The 23,011-nt window shown below is 44.3% G+C and overlaps 1 protein-coding gene across 1 annotated transcript in view; it reads left to right on the top strand.

Moving 5' to 3' along the window:
• The window catches only part of NALCN (sodium leak channel, non-selective), a 3,094,418-nt gene that overhangs the window by 1,511,274 nt on the left and 1,560,133 nt on the right, over positions 1-23,011 (top strand). The window lies entirely within an intron of this gene.

Here is a 23,011-nt window from a genome sequence, read left to right as displayed (position 1 = left end):
AAAGCAGAAATTCTGAGATCAATCCCAGCTTCCCCACTTGAAGTGTGAGACTAGGAAAATATTTTATCTCACCAGGCCTCATTTTTCTTCATTAGCACATATGATAGTATATTCAAATAAGTGAGTTCAGGATGTGTGCCGTACAATCACATCTTGTGTTAGATTTAATACACTATAATGTTGCTTCATTCATGAAAAGAAAATCGACCACATAAAATGTACACATGAAAAGTGACTTGCCTCCTAGTTCACTAATGACTTTGTAGTCACAGTGGGAGCACATGTGTTTCTAACTCCACTATCACTTTTAATAAACTCCTCTCAATGCTGTGATATAACCTCATGTACCAAGGTGAAATGGTCCCACATGGTAAAGAACACACTTTTATTTCAATATTAACCTTTTCACGGCTCAACTTATGCACAGACTTTGTAGGAAAAGCCAGACTCCCTGTTTCTGCTCTGACTGGGGCTCTCCTTGTAAATTTGTTGGTTTGCCCACCTCTACCCCTTCCAGAGTCCTTCCATTAACCCAAGAGAAAACAGCCTCTGAAAACAAAATACAATCGTGTTCAACCACTGTTGAAATAGCAGATCCGCACTGGAGAGAGTGGTTTAGCGCTTTCTACAAGTGAACCCTTTCACGTGCGCTCCATGGCAGAGCGCAGTAATGCAGGACTTGTCAGGCTGGCAACTATATATTGCCGTGCTGCACACTGCAGACAACACCCACTCATGCAAGAACACACACAGCGGCATACAAGCACTAATGCATGCACACAGGGCATTCAATACATTTGTTTTAGAAATGCTTACATTCGCTGATGTCCATAATTACTAAACCTTGATTCCCGTCCGCTCTGCCTCAGCGTCACTTTCACCACCTTCCTCCTCAATCTGGCTCCATACAAGTGCTGGCGTACTCTGCTATGCCAATAGAAAGCCTTCACTTAGATTTCCATAGAGTCAAGTGATATGCATGTTAGCAGGCCCTGCTCTCACACCTACAGTGCTATTGACTCAACAGAGCCTGAATGGATACTCTTTCATTAATGACAGTGTGACTCAAGCTCCTCAAACTCCCTGCCAGCTCTGAATTAATGCATACGGGCCGCTGCTGAATAAGCACATTGTAAGGGTAGATTAGCACTCGATTAGCGAAGTGCTGCATGAAAACGGCCAGACTCTTTGTCAGCTGTGTTGCGCTTCTTTCTGTACATACCCATTTCACTGAGCTTGCCTTGCCGCCCCATGAGTACCGGTACTCCCTTTTGCCAAGGAGAAGTTTCGATAGTGCCGAAAATTCAGAAGTGCTGGTACTTAGTACCAGTGAGTACCGGCCCATTTAAAGCTCTGTTCTATCTTGAAATGATATCCTTACAAAATGTTTACTGTGCAGCGTTTAACCTGCATTTTTTGTGGGTGACACTTTTACCATAAAACAAAATCTTTGCTTGACGTTTTTTGTTTTTCCATTTTTCATTGCGTATCAGAAATCCATAATCAATTTAAAGTTGAGTAGTTCGATATAGCTTGGCACTGAAATTAAAGGGATGCGCGTATTTAAGCTCATGGTTCGCTCTTGGTTGCCGAGGTGACATGCATTATCTCAACCTCCAGTAGCCTTAGATTACTTCTATAAAGCTGTTCTTTTTTAGGTCTGGCTTCCAGTGCAGCCCTCTAAATACCTATTGTTATCCATTCCCTAAAATATACATAGGGCCTTATTTATGAAGGCCTTGCGCCGCCGGTGCGCCACTTTTAAAATGGGAAAAAGTGACGCACCGGCGGCGCAAGGCCTTCATAAATAAGGCCCATAGAGTGGGTTTTGGCTCGACTCATAGGAGTAATACTTTCTCACCACATGCTGTTGTGTCTGTGGTGTATCATTCATGCAATGATGAGTGTTTCTGTTGCCATCCATTAGTGAATATTTTATATCTGAAAAGTGCACTCAATATTCATGCTTGTTCATCACAATCAAATATTTATCATCTACATGCTTTCTATAATTCCTTTTTGCTACATTTTTCCCAAGCATTGGCAAAGCTTTGGGTTAATGGGTTTAATGTGGATGCAAATAATGCTCACCGCATTTGTGAATGCTTGTGTTTGCATGCATTGGCACATTAAAGCCAGACATCAGTGGATTATTTGAGCCAGTGGTTGCCGGTGGGGGCCCGAAGCACTCATTTTTGGGGACTGGGACTTAATTTTCCTCTTTAGGCATTTCCCAAGAGCAAGAGAGAGAAACACACACAAATGGAAAGAAGAAAGAGAAAGACAGAAAAATAGTCATCAAGGGAGAAAGCAGGAAAGTCCAAGAGTGACATAAATGCGCAGGAAGTGTAATAAAGAGGCCTGAGGTGAATTCAAAACTATGCAGTTTTGGTATTCAGTGCACTGATATTTAATTACACTGGCCATAGGCGTGTGCGAATTGTTGTGCGCACAGGCATTCATTATTTTACAAATCAAGCATTGCCAAACCTACTGTGTTTGCCAATGCTTGTTTTTTTTAGAAAGTTTACTTTTAAATTTGAAGCAGAGTTCCACCCAACACATATTTGGGATTAGAGTGGGTCAGAATCACCCATCCATTTTATTTGTTCCCAGCGTGTAACTTCTGGTAATTTTCTTCTAACTTTAATAGATGAGCGTTAGCAATTGTCAACCCTTCATCGTTCTCCTTCATTGCTGATAACTGACACATTTCAAGTGGAAGAGGCATATTACCCGATGAGAGTAGAGTTACTTTACCAGATTTCATTAAGCTTTTATAATGCCATAACAACCTGGGAGTAGTTCACAAAAGGGCTCGCTGAGGAGTTCACAACCCAAGTGAGCGTAGGGGCCCAAACACGAAGCAGCCGACATCACAGGTTTATCCCACCAACACAATTTAAGCAATTAAAATCACAAAACGGACTGTAAACAAAGCATTAGGAAGCCTACATCATAGACCGGGTGATGCCCAACAACAATTGAATCTAAGGATGAGCAAAAGTTCATTAAAGAAACTGAAATGGACCATAAAAAGGTAGCAGGACCAACACTATGGTCTAAATTACTCTGTGATGTAAAGAACTATCATAGTGCTCGTTTTTGGGCCACAGCAAATAGACTGCTCCGTTTAAGCCAGGGAAGGATTAGTTTGCATCTAATGGAGGAAACCTGGACCAACCTCTTGATCAACCAATTTAACCAGTCTGCCCTTTGGGAGCATACAGTTTGACAAACAGGGACAAATCTACATCAGGCATTAATTGCCACATATCAAGGGCAAACTGGGAACCAACTCCTTCCCCTCTGGCACAAGCAGCTTGGCTTACCAGCACTCTCAAGACTAATGTCAAACAAATGAAAAGGCAGATAACAAATGGCAGAAGCAGTGGGGTCCCCGGGCCAAATGCAATTCCTCCAGTCCTCTATAAACTCGATCCAGCCTATCAGGCGGGAAAACTTGCACAGGTTTTTAACCAATTTTGCACATAAGAATCACAGCCGACCTTATGGAGAGTGTCTATAATATCACAAATCTTTAAGTGATGAGACAAAACATCTGCTAAATGCTACCATTTTGGAGCACTTATTGGCAATGAAGCACCTACTTTGCAGGTACACTTCTTGAGGAGTTAGTAGCCTCGACCTCGGAGAACGCCATCATACCACTCAACCAAACAGGTTTTTTGAAACTAACCAGTACCTCATCAAACATAAAGGCTCTATCACTCCTGATCAATGAAGCAAAAAAATGAAGTATCCACAGATCTGTGCTTCATCAATTAAAGGTCAGCCTTTGATCACGTCAACTGGGAGATATTATGGCGGCCGCTGGCATCCTGGAACATTTCAACAGTGCTTTTGAGCCTACTAATCCTCTTACATACCAGTACGTGGGTATAGATCAAGTTGGGCACAGGATCCTACCTCTCCAGACGCATACCAACTAATAAAGAACTGAATCAGGGGTGTGTTCTGGTGCCCACATTGTTTAATCTTTTTCTCGCAGACCTAAAACCGAAGCTAAACATCAATGACTCGCATGCTCCCAAACTAGGAGGAATGGTGCTTTCAAACCTTCTCTACGCTGATGGCTTGGTCCTAGTAAACGGCACAAAGGAGGGCCTTCAACACCTACTCAACATTGTACAGGAATACTCTGAAGAAAATGGCTTAGCCAGCAATTTTGAAAAAACAAAAACAATGACAATTAATGGTGCAAGGAGAAAGCCCCTGCACCGGTCAGTAGTCAGGAAACGGGTTGACATGGCAGAGGAATATAAATACCTGGGAGTTATTATCATCAAAGCTGGATCCTTCATCAAACAGATGGAGGCAATGAGAAAGAAAGGTATTGTACTAGCTGTTGTGTTTACAAAACTAAAGAAGAAACTATCCGGCCCAACTATGATACCACTCCTCTGCATAATCAATGCAAAATGTATGCCTACCATAGCTAATGGGAGCGCAGCTATGCGAGGGATGGATGTGAAGAATTTGTATAGCATCTTAACTAAAACATACAGAATGTTCTTTAACTTTCCTGCTCATACCTCACCAGTGCAGACAAGGCTGTAATGTTGTCTCCAGGGGCAAACCTTGGCATGAAGTAGAGCCATCTTAACTGCAAATAATACACTAGCATTGAAAGGCCCGTTTTCCATGTTGAGCTGTTGTTTTGCACAAGTTGTTTTTCGTTTTATGCTGCAGATGCTGTCATTTTCCAGAAGCGTTCTGTTAGTTAGTGAATAGGCATTTGTTTTGTATTCGACAACTGATAGTGAGGTTCTCACCAGGAGGTGAGGATGCAACAGGACGGATGATTTATGGAAAGAACACTCTGAACCGCGAAATGCGGACATGTATCTTTTTTTAATGACTTGTGTCTATGGCCCATTGTGAAGACATGAGAAACTGGGGTGTTTACCTACTCCCAAGGGTTAAATGAAATTTGATTGACTGTAGTGAATGAATAATGTAATACGTGTTGCCATTTGCAATGCTGTGTGTTTATATTAGTCTCCCTTGCATTTTCAGAAGATCCGTCTCTGGGTTTCTTGAGACCAGAATTCTCTTCATGGGTGATTACTTTTGAACATATTTCTGTTTTATTAGATGTCTGATGATTTATAAGCTGGGAATACTTTCCAGCGTTACCGTGTCTTTATATGAGTTGCAAAGGCTTTATGCTTATCCACTTAATGTCTAATCAGAACTCTTTATTGGGACACTTATTTCATTCCATTTCAATTTAAATTAGGGAAATTTCTTTATGGAACACGCTTGTTGCATTATTACTATTTTAACAATAATTTTCACCAATGTTATATTCTTTCTTATATTGAAATATCGGTTATTGGATTATATTAATTTCTAATGCTGATGCTTAAAAAGACTAATACCTATTGAGCAAATAATGAAAACTTAAAAAATCGATTAATAAAACTCTTTAACTCACACAAATGCTCTTTATTGACTTTACTAAAGTTGTTAATGATTTTAACGCTTATATAGGATTGATGTAGATGATTGCTGCTTTTCACTTCTTCTTGTCGACTAGGAAAGGCCCATACAACAAATGGTGTGGTTATTTAATGACTATACCCGAAGATTAAGATTTAGACAACCCCACTCTGTCACTACCTTCAGAACTGTTATATGAAAGGAACTTCTGCTTTTAAAGAAAACAACCTAAATATGAAGAAGTACACAAATATGTATTTACACATACAGTATTCCTCTTCTGTACAGCACTCTGTGCTTTGTAGTTAGGTCTGAACCATCTCAGGTCTTCACATACATTTATTTATACTTGCAGTATCTAAGTACAAAAACAGGATACTTATAAAAACATTGTTTTTGGGAGATAAGATAGCATTGTTATTTATGGCTCGCGATGAGAGCCACAAGTGTGAATGCCAGATTATAAACCTAGTAATTCACTGCTATAAAATAGCAACAGTTCTTAACAAAGCTGTTACTAACTGTTGCTATGACATAGAGGCATGCCTCGCTGTTCCTGCAGGGCTCTCACAGAGCATATCAGACTGGTGTTGGAAAGCAGAAAAAACATAATAGAATACAAGGTAAAGAAACCTGTGGGGTGTGTGGCAGGAGGCTAGTTATTTTGTTTTTCATTTGGGACAGGGCAGAGGAACATTCTTTGTATGGTTGTCCCATTACTCCTCTGCCCCTGTGCAGAAATTGAAAGCAGGGGCAGATGATTTTGAGGGAAGTACATAACATAAAATTATAGATGCGTAAAAAGTGAATTAAGAGGATGTATTTTACCTCGGGTTCTGAATGACATCATAAACAACTTGAGTTTCGCTCTTGTCTATTTGATGTCACTAGGAAACCATCAGAGAAAAACATCGCTATTTCCCATTTATAATTGGATATGTTAAGCATAGTTTCCCTGTTTATACCAGATTCTAAACCTGGTAACTCACTGCTATGACAGAGCAACAGTTGATAACATTTTTCACCCACTGTTGTTACGTCATAAAGGCTTTCCAGGCTGACTTAGCTGTCAGAGACCCTGTCAGCACAGTGCAGCTAGACTGATTTGACTGAAAGCAAAAAGCTCAGCTGTAATAGGGGAAGGAAGGCAGAGAAGGTGGTGATGATTGGTTAAGTGTGACAGCGAAAATGTTTGTTTACATTTAGGACAGGAAGGAATGGCCATATTACAAATTGCACCCCAATAGCTTGTTGCTTCAGCCAAGAAGTTATAAGCAGGGGTAGATGAATTTGGGGGCCATACATAACAAATATTATAGATGGGTAACTATGAGTTACAGGGTTGTTTTTCACATAAGGGTTCGGACTGGCATAGACAACTCGAGCTTCACTCTAATCTATGTGATGTCACTCAGAACCCCTCGATGATAAACAATCTTGTAAATCACAGTTACCCATCCATGGTTCTATAAAACTCACTACTTAGGGCTATACCACTTGCTAAAGGGTCTTTGCCCTTGTTTATGGTATGGGTGAGAGGAAAAGGCTGTTTTTTTATTGATTATATTTAGCAAGGAACATGCAAACAAGTGGGTACTTCAAAATGCTTAACGGTGGTTCAGTTTGCAAAATAATCCCAGTCAGATGTTCACTCACTCTAGCACTCACTCATTACCTCAGCAAAATCATGGCTTTGAAGGTATTATTATAAAAAAAAAAATGTAAACAGATTTTATCCATTTTTCAAGTGTCGCCAAGAAACAGTCAGCAAGAAATAGAAACATTTGCAATGACGTCATACATAAGATCATCACTACTAAGCCATCTGTAACAAACTACCCTCCGTCGCCCAGTGTCACACCCCTATATCTAATAGCAAATACTTGTGCCTCATTAAGAATATTCTGATTTCCACAACGTCAGAGTGTTAGGTAGTCAGAGCTCATGGTCCAAAGATGGTCGATTGGGGTTCATTGATTAACAATTGGAATCGCAAGTGTTTCAGCATTTCTAATCTGACGCCTCCCCTGTTGGGCTACCTTGGGAAGTCGCCTGGAACGGGGATCTGGGTCTCTCGTGCAGTCTACTAACACCTCCCAGGCCCTGGCCATATCTAATGAGCATTGTCCTCTCCTAGCCTCAGGGAGAGGAACCTTACTCTCATATCTCGTCTATCTCTCAAGCTCCTCGCGCCATGTTACTACTCTGGATCCCCCGGTTGCCTTCCAGTTTCTAGTGATTTCTCTCTTCCCTAAGTTTTAGAACCTTGAAGTTGTTCTTAAACATCCACCTGTTTATGTCAACAAAGCGTTTATGACGCTTTACAAACTATTGCAAATGTCATTGTCTGTTAATTTCTTGCCCCTTCTTAAACATTCTAGGGGCATATTATCAAGGGTGGCGATAGGGAATTTTCGCCGCTTTAGCGGCCGTTCTCGGCCGCTAAGCGGCGATAATTCTATCGCCCTATTAGCAAGCTGTCGCTAACAGCAGTTAGCGTCAGCTTTTAGGTGATAGCGAGCGGTTTGGGGCCCGCTTTGCATGTTAGCGATATTTATCGCTAATGACATGCAAAGTGGGTGTCCCAAACAGTTAGCGACTGAAAACAGTCGCAAACATCGCTATCGCCTATTAGCAAGGCAGGCGTAGCGATGGAAATATTCGCGCTAAGCGCGAATATCTCCAAATACTAACACCTGCCCTGACCATTTCTTAGCCATGTAATCCAATGGGAGGTGGATAACATGGCTAAGAGCATTTCGTCGCTAATGCGTGAATATCGCTGTATTCTCAGCGATATTCACGCATTTCGCCGCTATTGCCAGAAAATGTATCGCTTTGGAGATAAACGTTGCTAATAGCACGTTATCTCAGCGATAGATTCCGGCGATGCTCAGCGATAAAAAAATCGTCGCTAAGCCTATTTAGCAATGAATATCGTTACTTGTTGGTAATATGCCCCTATGTTATTTTAGATTGTTTTGATATGTCTCTCAAAATAATTTTAATCTAGTGATCGTCTGTGTTCTTATACTTCAGCTTCACATGAATATCTTGGTCCTCAGGTGAAACTTTCACTTTTTTCTGTGTTCATTTGCAAATGTATTCAATTGAACACAGAGCATTGTCAAGACTACCTGGGTTTAAACTATTTTCAATTGCAAAAAATAAATGTATAATCTGGAAATTATATGTTTTCTTTCTGCAACCTCCAATCTACATTGTTCAGTTGCAGCTTCTCGACTCTCACAGTCGGTTCCATGCTCTGAGGACTTTCCACGCCAGAGTCAATCTTTATGTTCAATAAATAATTCACAACATGCTGTGCTGATCAACGAAAGTGTTACTATAGCCCGTAAAAGAGTCAAAATGTATTTACTGAATTGCAACTTTCAGATCATAAATTGCATCGGAGAGTTTAAGTTATTTACCATTCTTATTACAGTAAGCGGGAGGCAACCTAAGTCTCCGGTTCATTTCCTGCTGTGAGGCATTTTATGCACATAAATGTTTTTCAAACATTTATGGATATGATTAAAATACATTTAGATATTTTAATATTACTTTGAAAATATCCAGTTAAATGGAACAGTGTTGCAGAAAAGCCTCCTGTTCTCGTGAAATGATGAGAACAATCCAACGTCATGGAGCATCTCAGAAATCACATAGAAAGCAGTAGTGGGCCAGATGTTCAAATCGTTGTATTGGTCGCAAACCCTTTGATTCACTAAATCAGAGGCTTTGCGACTTTTAAAAGTATTATTCTAATGTATTTAATCCATTTAGTTGTTCGTAAAAGTTATGGATTGCTAAATTGAGAATCATTGAATAGGTTAATAATGGTTCACAAATTGCTATTTGCAAGGGTCATGTTTGAGCATCCTTTCCAACTTGTGATTTGGACACCGATGTATCAATGGTTTGTGACCATAAATCTAGTCGAAAGTCATTGATCAATTACTGACTCCCAAGTTGGGGTGGTAGCTGCTCTGCAAAGGGAAAAGGGTCCGCAATGGACCACCCTTTTTGGGACTCATGGTGGGAATGCTAGGGGGATAAGATAGTGTTCTAAGAGACACTCTCACAAACGTTTTGCAAAACACTAAAGGAGTCACCACTTCCAGGTGTGGCTCCTCCATTAGGGCGGAGGAGCGTCGCCTAACTGCTTTCTCGCAGTGCGAGAAAGATAAAACATAAAATGGTAATACCTTATAGTTATTACCATTTTATGTTTGCTCTGCATTGCGGGCGGGCGGGTGATTGGGGTTGCTCTGCTCTTTCAGCAGGGCAAGGGAGAAGTGGTTTGCACACTCCTGAGTCCACAAAGACTGTCCAGTCATGCGCACTCTGCCCTTCTCCATGCAGGCTGTATTGCAGCCTGCATGGAGAACATGCCCACCCCATTAGCCCCTGGCTGGGCGCCGCCCCGACCAATGACTACGCTGCTTGCAGCATTGTGATTGGCTTAGGGGAGGGAGCCTGGCTGCCTGCTTCCTGTTCCTGTAGGAGGCTGGAAAGCAGGAGAGCAGGAGCAGTGAAGACACGGGACTCGGTGGAAAGGTAGGTTTTAAAAATGTTTTTTAATTGTGACCTCCCCGCCCCGCGTGCCCCCTCTCCCCTGCACCCCCCGCACCCGCCTCCCCACCCTTGTGCCATGCCAGCTGCTACTGGTCAGTTCCCTTAAAGAACTCGGGCTGCTGTGAAAGATAACATTTTTGAGTTGGGTCTATATTTGCTCAGAACAAAATTATACTCTTTTTTGGTGTAAAGGGTCAGCCCCTTCCTGGCTCTCTCGAGAACCCGCTCTGCAGCTCTCTCATGCTTTGACACTCCTGCAGCGCGGGACGAACAGCCAGACAGTGTTGTGCTGCTTGCAGGGGTGGGACTACGTCCCCTAGCATTCCTCATCGTGCATAGTTAAGGTGAGGCCACCCGCTTGCTGCACAGCGCGTCCTGCGCTTAAAAGCGCTGTGAAGGGGGAGGAGCCAAGCCTGCAACCATGATGGCCGCGTAGGCTCTCGGCTCCGCCGACCTTCTTGCTTTGTTCCTACATCCTGCAATTTATCCTGCACTCGAGCCGTGTTTTTGTGATGGCGAAATGATTCTGCTCTCTTTGGAGTGTCTCCGGGATTCCTACCAGCTGTAACACCGGCGAAATGTCCTCACCTCTTCCCCGGCCTTTAATGTCCACGAGACCGGGTCTTTGAGTGTTGGGGTCGGCCAGCCCCTGCTGCAACAACAACGGCCATCGAATACGGGGAGGAGTCGGCCGGCCAGAGTGTGTCTACTGCACTGCTCTTCCCTTGCCGCAGCCATCCAGCTTACCCGGCGGTTCCGTGTGCCCGAGAGACATCACAGATCTAGGGGATTACATTGTATCTATTCTCCGCCCGTGAACTGCCCGGACAACTTTTTCATCTTTCCCAAGCTATTGTGGGCGACATTTTGAGCACCACGTACTCGGCGCTTGGCACTGAAGGCTCCGTATCGTTATTGTGGGCCCAGGTGACTGCTGACGCCGCATCAACGCCACCGATCGTAAGATATGGAGTCTGCTACTCCTGTGCTCCTGACTCGATCGTACTCTGGTGAGTGGCAGCGGAGTGATCAATTGTACGCATGGGAAGACAACGGTCGGGCTCGAGAGTCGCTACCTGCCGGTGAGCCTCGAGTGAGGAGGAATGCTGGAGCCTATGCTTTTGGGGCAGCGCCGGGGATCGGTGATGTTCTGGTTGCTTTAGGTGCTTTGCGGGCTGCCCTGGATTGTAGCGCCCAGGACCTGGGGAGCCGACTGGACGCCATCGCTCCCTCTGTGTGCTTTGTTGAACGTGATTGTTCTCGAGTGCGGGACACTGCGCCACACCCTGCACTTGATTGCGGTGTACTGCTTACCCCAGAGGATACGGAGATGTCGGGGGACCAGGATCTCGAGACTGCCATGGGGCTGACTGATATTGTTGGGAGGAGGTCTGGTGTTCGTGGACTCGTGCAGTGGTTGGAGAAGCGGCTCCGGACGCCGTGTCCGGCAACTCATGTGTGGTTTGATGGGGTGGCTCTCCCTCTTCTCCTGGAACTGGTGTTACTGGACTGGTCTACTGACTTTGGGGGATTAATGCTGCGCGTGGATCCTTCCCACATCGTCTTTGATCACACACTATTGTTTTTGGCTGACTTTGATGGGCAGCTTAACGTCTTATCATGGCCATTCCGTTCGCCTACTCCATCTAAAATGGCGGCTGGTCTGCTGGACTCCGTTGATACAATTGATCGCATGGGACAAGGTTGAGGTTGTTTTCTTGCTTATTGTTGCATGCACGGCTGATGACTACGAGGGACAGGCGGGATATTGACTGATTCGAATGTTGGTTTTGTATCGGTTCGAGGGTCTGCGTTTGGAGGGTGGGCGGCTGGGAGCCCGTACACTAATTGTCTTCTCCTCCTCCATTTTCTTTTCTTTCTTTTCTTCTTATCTACTATATTTCGGGTTTCCTATTTAGGGCGACAGGCACACTGCTGGGGGGATAGACCATGGCCTTCTGCAGGGGTGCGGGGTGGGGGGTTGGGGGGTGGTTTCTATGTATCTTCTTATTTCTTCCTTGGTTCTATGGTCCTTTTTCTTTATTCTTTTTCTGCCTTATCTTGCAGGGTATCTATGGCGTATTCAGTTTTTGTGGGATGGGGCAATGGTTTGTCACGTATAATGATTGTGTTGATGGCTATTTTGTATTGCTTACTTCGCCCATCACTCCCACTTTAATTGTCAAGCTGGTTGCCTCTGTACAGTTTGAAAGCCAGCTGCAGATCCTGAAACGACCGCTTGGCATTGACCCTGTATTCATTAGACTCAAAAAAAAAAAAAAAAGAAACCTCATTTATCCTGGTATCGTTCTGATACGGACTTTATCCTGAGCTGCGATGGGGCTCTTGGAAGACGTAATGTTGCATGCTTATGGCTTTATTGATTTGCTTGCCCGTGATTGTAACTGCTATACGTATAATAAAGGTTTTAAAAAAAAAAAAAAAAAGCGCTGTGAAACTTCTGCAGCACGGGATGCATTCGGGCACGTACTGATCCCAAATGTGGCTGGGCTGGGACCCCACATTGGCTTTTCGCTTTCAATGTATAACTTGGATTATTTCAAGTCTACTATTAGAAAGGGTTTGTGCATACTGAGCTGTTTGACTGTCAAGCCCATTTTGACTTGATTTCTTGAGGCTATTTATTCACCTGTTCCGCTGTTGGCAAAAAAAAACTTGCAGGGGGTAATTCTTTCCTACCCCTCCTGCAATCTGCACCTCCTTTGATTGTATGTTGGAAAGAGCTATGGGGGCCATCAGTACAGAAATTGCTCTCACTGAAAGAAGGGTTTCTTTGATTCTAGGTACTGCTTTCCCTGGTATGCCTTGAAATGAAATGAAATGAAAATGAATTTTATAAAGCGCGAATAGCTGCCCTGAGGCGTCCAAGCGATGAGACCAAGGTGCTGCCTACAGAGGCCCATGGGCCGGGGGAGAGCTCTATTTATTAAACCGGAACGTTTTTAATTGTTTACGAAAGTAGGGCTGGTCAGAATTAGATCTCAGATAAAGGGGAAGGGCATTCCACAATTTGGCCACATTAAAGGAGAACGAGCGACCTCCTGCTCTTGATCTCCTGATCTTGGGAACTATGGCTAAAAAAGCATGAGATGAGCGCAATTGTTTGCTGGGATGATATGGGGTGATCAGAGAGTGATTGATCACTGGGCCTGTTTCCCAGAAGGCCTGGTGGGCTATACACAAAGATTTAAAATTGATTCTCTCCCTAACAGGAAGCCAATGGAGACTTTTCAGCCCAGGCTTGGCTGAGAGCCTGCGTGGTAACTGCAGAAGTGTACGCGCTGCGCAATTTTGAATTATCTGTAGTTTACGCAAGGTAAATTCTGGGGCTCCTAAATACAGATCATTGCCAAAATCAAGGCAAGATTGAATCAGGCCTTGAATCACAATCTGCCTAGCCTCAAAGGGTAACAGGGGGAGAATCTTCCTAAGGAGTCTACGGAGACCAAAACAGGTGGCATATAGCCTGGTTGCCTGGCTGTCGAACGTTAAGGACCTGTCTAGCAAGATTCCAAGACTCTTTATGATGTCCTTAGGGGCTGGTGGCAAGCCTAGACAGGGGGGCCAAATAGAACAGATTGAGACTGGAGCGGATCGACCCAAAAGCATAAGCTCTGTTTTGTCTCCGTTGAGCTTGAGACATGACAAGGTCATCCAGTTTTTCACTTTCTCTAGGCAACCTGCCAAATCCACCTCTGCTGGTGAGCCGTCTCCCTGCGCCAAGGAGACCACCAGCTGAGCATCGTCCGCATAGGTAATGATCTTAATACCATATGGACGGACTAGCTCAGCCAGTGGTCTCATATAGACGTTAAACAACGTCGGGCTCAGGGATGAGCCCTGAGGGACTCCACAGCCCAGGGGTTTGCTAGAGGAGATGGTATTTTCTTCATAAACTTGGAAGGTTCTGTCACTCAAGAAAGATTTAAACCACGCTAGCGCTCTGCCTGTGATTCCTACATTAAGGAGACGCTGCAGTAAAATTTTGTGATTCACCGTATCAAATGCAGCGCTTAGATCGAGGAGGATGACTGCCACCGATCCCCCTCGATCCAAGATCTCTCTAGTTTCCCCCGTCACTGCAAGCAGGGTGGTTTCTGTCCCATGCTTAGGGCGAAAGCCCGTCTGAGTAGGGTCAAGCAGATGGTTGCTCTCGAGAAAAGGAGTTAACAGGCCGTTTATATATTTCTCGAGGATTTTGTTGATCCAGGGGAGCAGTGAAATGGGGCGGTAGTTGTTAAAGTTGTTAGTATCCAAGTTTTTTTTTTTAAGAGTGCCCGCACCATGGCCTGTTTCCACATAGGTGGGACAGTGCTTGTGGAGATGGAGGCATTAAGGACGTCCAGCATAGTGGGAATGATGATGTGAGTGACGGAGGCCAGTATGTGGGGAGGAGCAGGGTCACAGGGGGAACCTGATTTCACTTGCATCATTAGAGGGGCAAGTGATTCTGAGTTTAACAAGGGGAACTCATCTAGTGTGGGTGGAGAGTGACAAGTAGTTTCCTGAGAAGGTAAAGATGGCGATTCTGCATAGATGTTCAAATCCACGTCCGAGAAAGATGAGTAAATTAAGTAAATTTTTTGAAAGAAAAATTCCGCCAGATCATCACAACGAGATTGCAGATTGTAATTGGCTAAAGAAGGTTGAGGAAGCTTGGGAAGGCTTTTCACAATTTGATATATCTCTTTGGAATTGGAGCTGGCTGCGGAAATTTTTCTAGTATAATATGTGGATTGGGCAGTCTTTATCTCCTGTTTATAGGCTCTAATCGCCTCTCTATAAATAATTTTGTCTGATGCGGCGTACCCTAGTCGCCATTTTCTTTCCAGTCTTGTACACTGGCATTTCTTCTCCCTGAGCTCTGCCGAGTACCAGGGGGTAGTATTCCTAGATCTTTTCAGGGTGTTTTTTTGAATAGGAAGTGTGGAGTTGAGAGAGTTCAATATCCAGTTGTTAAAATTGTCATTGGCTGCCGAAGGTTCCTGACTGGTTGGCAGTTTTGACATTTCTAGATCTAGAGCCCATTGATCTAGAAACAGTTTGGACCAATTTCGTGCTTCCCTTAGTCCGGGTGTCAGGGCAGGGAGTGTATGAGTCTCCCAAATAAGGTGAATCAGCGAATGATCCGTCCAGGGGAGAAAGATAGGGGAGTCCGCCTTTAGGTTGGGGCAGTTACTGAACACTGGATCTAACAAATGGCCTTTAGTATGCGTGGAAGATGGAACAAGCTGGTCCATCTGAAGTGCGGAGAGACCAGCTGTCAACTCTAAGGCAATGTGGTCAGATGTACTATCAAAATGGATGTTAAAATCACCCAGCAGTGTAAAGTTAGAGGGGATGGAAGCTAGATCAGCAACAGCAGGGGGTAGGGACGAATAAAACTGTTTTCCAGGCCCTGGGAGGCGATAGATAAGCGCCCCAGAAAAGCTGATATTCGGGGAGAACTCTAAAGAGAAAGACATGCTTTCGCAGTCTAAGATGGGATCGGGGGTGCAGCGGCAGGTATAGTGGTCTCTAAAAATAACTGCCAAACCGCCTCCCTTCCCATGGGGGCGATCTTTCCTTGCAATTTGATAACCCTGTGGGAGAGCTTGTACTAAATCAGGCTCCGAGAACGGGGTTAACCAGGTTTCGGTGAGAAAAATTGCATCCGGTTTAAATTCATCCAACAATAATGCAATTTCTGTGCGGTGTTTAGGTAGGGACCTGCAATTAAGAAGAAACATTTTAAGTGACTGCTGCTTTGCAACAAGGGGCGCGGTATTGAGCTTAGCGTAGCATTGCGAACAGTGCATAGGCAGATCTAAGGGGTGATAGAGATGGTGGCATATCGCTTTGACCTGTCTTTTTAAGCTATGCAGTGAGTTTGAGCTATAGCGTCTGATATTCCGAGGAAAAGATACAGGGGTTGTGGCCCCTGGCCCCGGCCGGTCGCAGATGGGCGCAGACGGGGTTGCCTTAGGCGTGCCTTCGGCGCGCCGTCGGCGTGCCCTCTTCGCCCGCCCGCTGCGCCGTCGGGGAAAGGTGAACATTTATACGAACGGAGGAGGGTGGGAGGCAGCCAACAGCTAGACCGCTACCCCTGCCGTCCACCCAAGATGGCGTCCACCCCTCTCTCGCGCCAGCACCTGATCGGCTGTGCAGGGAGCAGGGTTTCAAGAAGCGGCGTGGGCGAGGTAGGAACAGTGACTAAAGTGCAATTTTTTAAAAAGTAAGCCCACAATGACAAACACAGTTTTAAAAAGTAAATCTGTTGTATATTTGCGCAATTTTAAAAATATATCCTACGAGCATCAAAGCCCTCGGCTTCCGCCTCAGGGGTAGTTAGCACACTACATCTCTTCAATGTATATTGTTTCTGGACCCATGGTGACTACCCCCACAATTCTGGCACCCCGTCCCTATTTCCACTGCTTCTACTGAAGTTACCAGCTCAGCATCCTTAGTGACATACGATATTGATAGTCCTAATTCTGTACACTATAGGAAAACCAAGATAGATACTTGCATCAAGCATAACAGTAATACCACCAACGCACCTTAGGCAATTTCAACACTGGTCATGGACGCAGATTCATGATTCTTCTACCTCTTTAAACGCCCCCCACCCCAGTAGTGGTTGCGGGAACCCCAAACTTGAGCCTGCAATGTTTGGAACGTTACATTGAGGGCTGTTTTGAGAGGTTCAAGGCACTGTTGAAAGCTGAACTTTCTCCTTTAATTTCCCACCTGGAATCCTTTGAAGCCCTACTTGAGACATTATGAAGTTCGCTTCCCCCAATAGTTGCCCATCATATCTCTTGTGAGATGCCACAGGTGCCTGCTCTGCAGCCCCACAATGTGTTTCCTCCTATGCTCATTCATATTCCCCTGGTGATGATCGGAATGATGGCTACAGGTATCAACTTAATCAGCCAACCTGCAACCTGTGCAGGAGCACAGCCAATTCCTGCAACCTGTGTAGGAGCACAGCCAAGTTCCTAGGCCGTCACTACATCCGGAGAGGGAGGGAGCCCTTGATGCCAAGAGTAATTCACGAAAGAGGGGGCTTTTGAACGGTGACCCACCTCTTTTTCCAACCAGGTTGCACTTAATCTGCTTCCGGCCGTCTGACCCCATGGGATTGTTTTCATTTGTGTCTCCCATGTCAGTAGGCTGGAGGAATCTAATGAGAAGTTGTACAAAAAGACCTTAGATTGCCTTATGCGGCACAGAGGGCTGCCTTTATATTTTGCTAAAGATGTTCTGCCATCCTGGAGGTGTGGTTGGATTGGGCCAGGGTTAGTTGATACACCAAGAGACTGTGTGATAGTGAACTTCAGGTCTCCGTTTTTGGTGCACAATCTACTGTTAGGACCCAGAAGTTGCACCAAAGTGGAGAATAACATTACCTTGGGCCCATTAGGTTTTTTTTACAAACCGTCTGTATTGTATCCTCAAACAAAGGCCCGGTATCTGGAATCTTTGGCTACCCTGTCCAATAGTGTAGTGAGAGATCAACAACCTTTTCCATCCTGTTTGCACCAAGCCCAGTCAAAGGGGGGGGCTACCTTGAGGCCTGGCAGGTTTTACCTCAACCTAAGAAGCTCAATTTTTAATTGCTTTTGTAAACTGATATGAAGCCCTCTCCAGCCCAGACTGACATTCAGGTGGTGCCAAAAAGGCCATTTCCACTGTTCATAACCTGGAGACTCCGGGGCAGATTTATGAGGCTCTTGCGCCTCCTTGCGCCGCAATTGCGTCACGTAATGTGACGCAACGGCGGCGCAAACAATGTGCCCTATTTACAACGCATCTAGGAGATGCGTCACGTTGGAAACCCCTGCGCCATAAGGAGGCGTTCCTGCGCAGGGGGGGGGCGTTCCTGCGCAGGAACGCCTCCTAAAAGTGGCTGAGTGAAATCTATGAGATTTCACTCAGTCACTTTCTACGTCAATTCCCTACGCCTGCTTGAAGCAGGCGTAAGGGTGACGCACCATATATGGAACAGGTGGGCCCTGTGCATTGCAGGAGTCATGTCGCACTTGCGACATGACTCCTGCAATGCGCCGCCCGTGCGCCGAGAGATGCGTCACGCATCTTCACTGCCTTGCACCATGGTGCGCCGCATCATAAATGCGGCGCACCATGGGTGGCGGAGCAGTGGCGCACTGTGGCGCATGTTAACTGGCGCATCCCTGGGGATGCGCCAGTTAACATAAATCTGCCCCTCCGTCTTTAAAGAAGGAACCTTTGGGGAAAAGTATGACTTGCTTCATCACTCTACTGAACTGGAACATTGCAGGTCTAAAAGACAAAATCACCAACCCGGCCTGGCTCACTTACATCGCTAAGTTTGACTGTGTTGCCATGCAGGAAACATTGGAAACCTCTTTGTCATCTTGCAAGGGCTTTCCTTGTTATTCTCATCCTGCCATCCCCTCCTCCCGTTGCAGAGCCAAGGGCGGTCTTTCTATTTAGATTAACTTGAGTCTTCAAGTGGAAGTGACTTCCATTGACAATGGGAGCTCAGCCTTTTTTAGTTTTGCTTATTCAGGATAAATTGTTTCCTCTTAATTTTCATTTAATTAATTTTTACAATAATGATTTCTCAAGTTCTTTGAGTGTTCAATTTACCCATTTGTTTAATTTTCTTTCAAACGTGCAGTCTTTAGGGGTTGGTGGAATGTCCCAGCTGTATTAATTTTATGCAGGGGGGGACGACGATGGATTACCCATAGTCTCATACAGCGGACAGGGTCAGGCTTCGGTCATTGATTATATGTTTGCAACAGGGAACATTTTTGTATGGTTTTCCAAGGGGGGGGGGGTTGTGAAGACAGAATGGGGTTACCAAAATGCCCTTTTAGCTATGGACTACTTGCCGTTGAGCAGGATTAATTGTCCACTCAAATTAATTTCTATTACCCAACATTCCACTGATGGCCTCAGGCGTATCTGGCATTTCAAGGAACTAGGGGCCAGATGTAGGAGCCTAAATACCGGTCGGTAACGGCCGATTTCGGCCATTACCGACCGGTATTTAAGAATTGGCATGTAGGGGCATTTATTTTACAGAATCGGTAAATTTAACGATTCTGTAAAATACCGAATCAGTAATTTTACCGATTCGGTAAATCCAAATGTAGGTGGGACTCTTCTGAGTCCCAAAGGCAATACAGATTCGGTATTATACCACCCAATTCAATTGGGTGGTAAAATACCGAATCCAGGTGTGCATGCACATGTGTGCATGCACACCTATGCCATGTGACAGCCCTTAGGGCATGTCTGTGTGCCACATGGCACACATGCCTGTATTTGGGGTGCAAGAGGGTGTCAAAGTGACACCCCCTGCACCCTTGCAGAATTCGGTATTTACCGATTTGGTAATTACCGAATCGGTATTTCCCATTGATTCCTATGGGCTTCATAGCCCATAGGAATCAATAGGAAATACCAATTCGGTATTTACCGAATCGGTAAATACCGAATATTAACGAATCGGTATTTCAACATCTGGAAATACCTACATCTCCCCCCTTCATATTTACCGATTCATAAATACCGAATCTGTAAAATTCGGTATTTATGAATCGGTAAATAACATTTACCTACATCTAGCCCTAGGTAATACCCTGGCCATGCTAATGAAAACACAACTTGGACTGTTCCTCAATAGTCTGTCAGATACAAGTGATTGGGGACGTTATGCTAGCTCACTGTGAAAGTTTATGCCAGTTTATCAGACATTTTTTGTCAAAACATTTTTGGCCTAATCAAGGGGGGAGGCAGTGATTTGATGGGCACTGCTCGGTAGCTAACCTTAAGACAAGGAAGGCCCTTGTAGTGTGTCTGGAAGATTGGGAGGTTTGAGTAAGTTGTAAGTTTTACAAAAACACTTTGAAGGTAAAGAAGGATGCACTACACAAGACGGATTGGGAGCTCTTGGAACATGCTTTGGTAGAAAAAATAGTAAGGTGTTTTTGGATACGGCCATGAAGATCAGGCAGAGGATTGCCCCAGAATGCATACTCCTGAGCTGTATTATCCTGGGGCCAGAATGTGTTTCACATGTTAGTGCCATCTACCATTTGGAGGGTAGATTGTCCCATTCAGCACCATGTTCGATATCACTGCAGGAAGTGAAGTTTGTCATTTGGCAGGCTTCAGGGGAGAAAGCTCCTGGACCTGACGGGGTACCGATTGACCTCATTAACTACAACATTGATTTGTGGGTACCCCTAATCGCCAACGTTTTTAATCATTCCTTGAGCTCGTAGGCCAACAGTTACCACCCCATTTCTCTTATCGATAGCATGGTTAAAATAGTTTTTAGGGTCGTTTTTAATGCCTTACATCATGGGCTCAAGATAACAACATCTTCTGTCCCTTTCAAATCGGCTTTCATTCTGGGTTGGGCACGGTGAGGCAGTGCTTACATTTGAATTTGATGGTTAACCAGTATATTATTGTCAAGCAATGCTGACTTTATCAGGCCGGCATGGACCTCTTTACACCTTTGACTGTGTTAACAGGACCAAGTTACATGAATTGTCTATGCCCCTCCCTGATCTTAGCCCCAATAGATACACCTAAAATTGGCCACAATCAGGTGCCCGTGCTATTGTACGTCGACAACACGTTCTCACGGGCACGAACCCTGATAGCTCTTTTGACGCTAGTGGTCAGCTTAGTTTCCTTTATGAGCAGTTTAGATCTGGTTACAAACTAAGGGAACTCGCATATCATGGCACGGGGTCCAGGCAAAAAAATGCAACCAAGCATTTAATACAAGGCCAATCGCTGAGTAGCATGAGTAGCTTCAGCTATTTAGGGATTATTTTTAATTCCATGAGCTCCTGGCAACCGCTGCTTAACAGCTCATGACTTAAGCTCAGTAGGGCAGCTGGCTCAGTGCTTAACTTACCAAGGGCAGTAGTAGAGAGACCATTTCCCCTTTTTTAAGTATTTATAATATTCAGTGTGTTTCTCCAGTCCCATAGGGTGCAGGGGTCTGTGGACATCAGAATGCCCCAAACCGAGGGAAATTGAATTTTCCTGAGGCTACCCTATTTCCCCCCTCCAGCTCAAAATTCATCATGAATTCGGAGCTAAACCTACAGTACATCTCAGATAAAGTAAATGTGGCTCCTTTGCTGTTGTGGGTCAGTGTGCGGCTTAACCAAGACGCCAGTTTGTGCAGGGATATTATCACCAACTGTTCTAGTTTAGAGAACGGCCGTACAATTTCTTGGCTAGATTACATTTCTAAAACTTAATGCATGATGAGATGGTCTGCCGTGTTCAATATACCTTTGAGTATTAACAGGGATGATAAATCAAATGTCCAGTGTCACTTATCAGAACTCTTCCATAATTAATTAAGTAAGATATCTGTGAGGGGTTATTACAGGCTTTAGCACCTGCCGAACCTATTCTGTACCTGGCCCTAGATCTTACACACTTGGAGAGGTCTCTCCTCTTCCGATTGAGGGCAGGATTGGTTTGGCAGCTCTTGAGCCTTTGGGAGGACTGTAGTACTTTGGGGGTTCCGATCCCCCTTGCCCATGTGACGGTTTGCCAGACCAATCCGTGTACTCGTTTTAGGCTTAATTTATTATCTCACATATTGGCTGTGCCGCCAGTTTTTACTTTGACAATTGAGCAGAAGGGTGCCTGCGGCTGCGACAACCGGTCTCCGCAGGACACCCTTCATTTTGTACTTTTGTGTCCCTTTTTTAAATATCCTAGGCGTAAATTTCTGGTGGAGATTTTAAAAAAAGAGAAATTTTGCCAAGCCAAAATTGCCTTATTTTTTTTACAGAGAGCAAACGACCCATGGACACTGTGCTGTATTATACATTTTATTAAGATTGCAGTGAGGTTAAGAAACACAAGAGGAGAGGGTTAACGATTGGATTTCGGTAGAATATATATTTTTTATCTGATTTTAGATGCAATCAAGATGTTGTTCAGATGTAATTTAATAATTTTTTTAACGTTGTATACATGTGTACTTTTATGATGTTTTTTAATCATCGAATAAAGAATTACTGAACTGAAAAAGGATGATAAATCAAATGTCCAGTGTCACTTATCAGAACTCTTCCATAATTAATTAAGTAAGATATCTGTGAGGGGTTATTACAGGTTTGTAGCACCTGCCGAACCTATTCTGTACCTGGCCCTAGATCTGACACACTGGGCGAGGTCTCTCCTCTTCCGTTTGAGGGCAGGATTGGTTTGGCAGCTCTTGGGCTTTTGGGAGGACTGTAGTACTTTGGGGGTTCCGATCCCCCTTGCCCATGTGACGGTTTGCCAGACCAATCCTTGTAACATGTTATGTTTTTTTGCAAAAATTTTAATTCTTTGTTTTTATGCTTTCTTAAACCCTAAGGGTACTGGAAATGTAGAGAAGCGCTATTTTATCTCCAGCTACTAAATAGTTGCGACGTTTGTCTCAGGATCAGTTCGTTTCTCAGAGCTACTGTGAGGTGTAGGAACTCTATGGCAGGTTAGACCCCTCGGTGTGGTTTGCTCTTTTATATTGTTACAAACTGTTCTTAACACAATGATTAGAGGTTGCATCACTGCTAGACTTTTATTAACTGTTTTCCCGTCGGACAAAAGCTAATATTTTTCGATTAAAGAGATTAAAACAAAAGCTAATATTTTATCTGAAGCTGACTGGTCGACACTATATTGCTTTTCGCATAGTATAAGTATCTGTAGAAAGCATATTCACCTAAGGGTGGCTTGGCACTGAATAACAGATGTTTTTGTTGCCTGACTCAATGATACTCGTTTTATTGAGCTCAGAAGGATGAAAGGCTGCGTGTACCTGCCAGGATTTGAACCCGTGACCACAAGGACAAAGACAGGTCCCTACAGTGGATGCATTAGTCCACCAAGCCACCATATCTGTTTTTAAAATGTTGCATGTTTTAACTGGGTATTTTTA

Source organism: Lissotriton helveticus, chromosome 8, assembly GCF_964261635.1.
Source record: "Lissotriton helveticus chromosome 8, aLisHel1.1, whole genome shotgun sequence".
NCBI lineage: Eukaryota > Metazoa > Chordata > Amphibia > Caudata > Salamandridae > Lissotriton > Lissotriton helveticus.
This window is presented reverse-complemented; position numbering and strand designations above follow the sequence as displayed.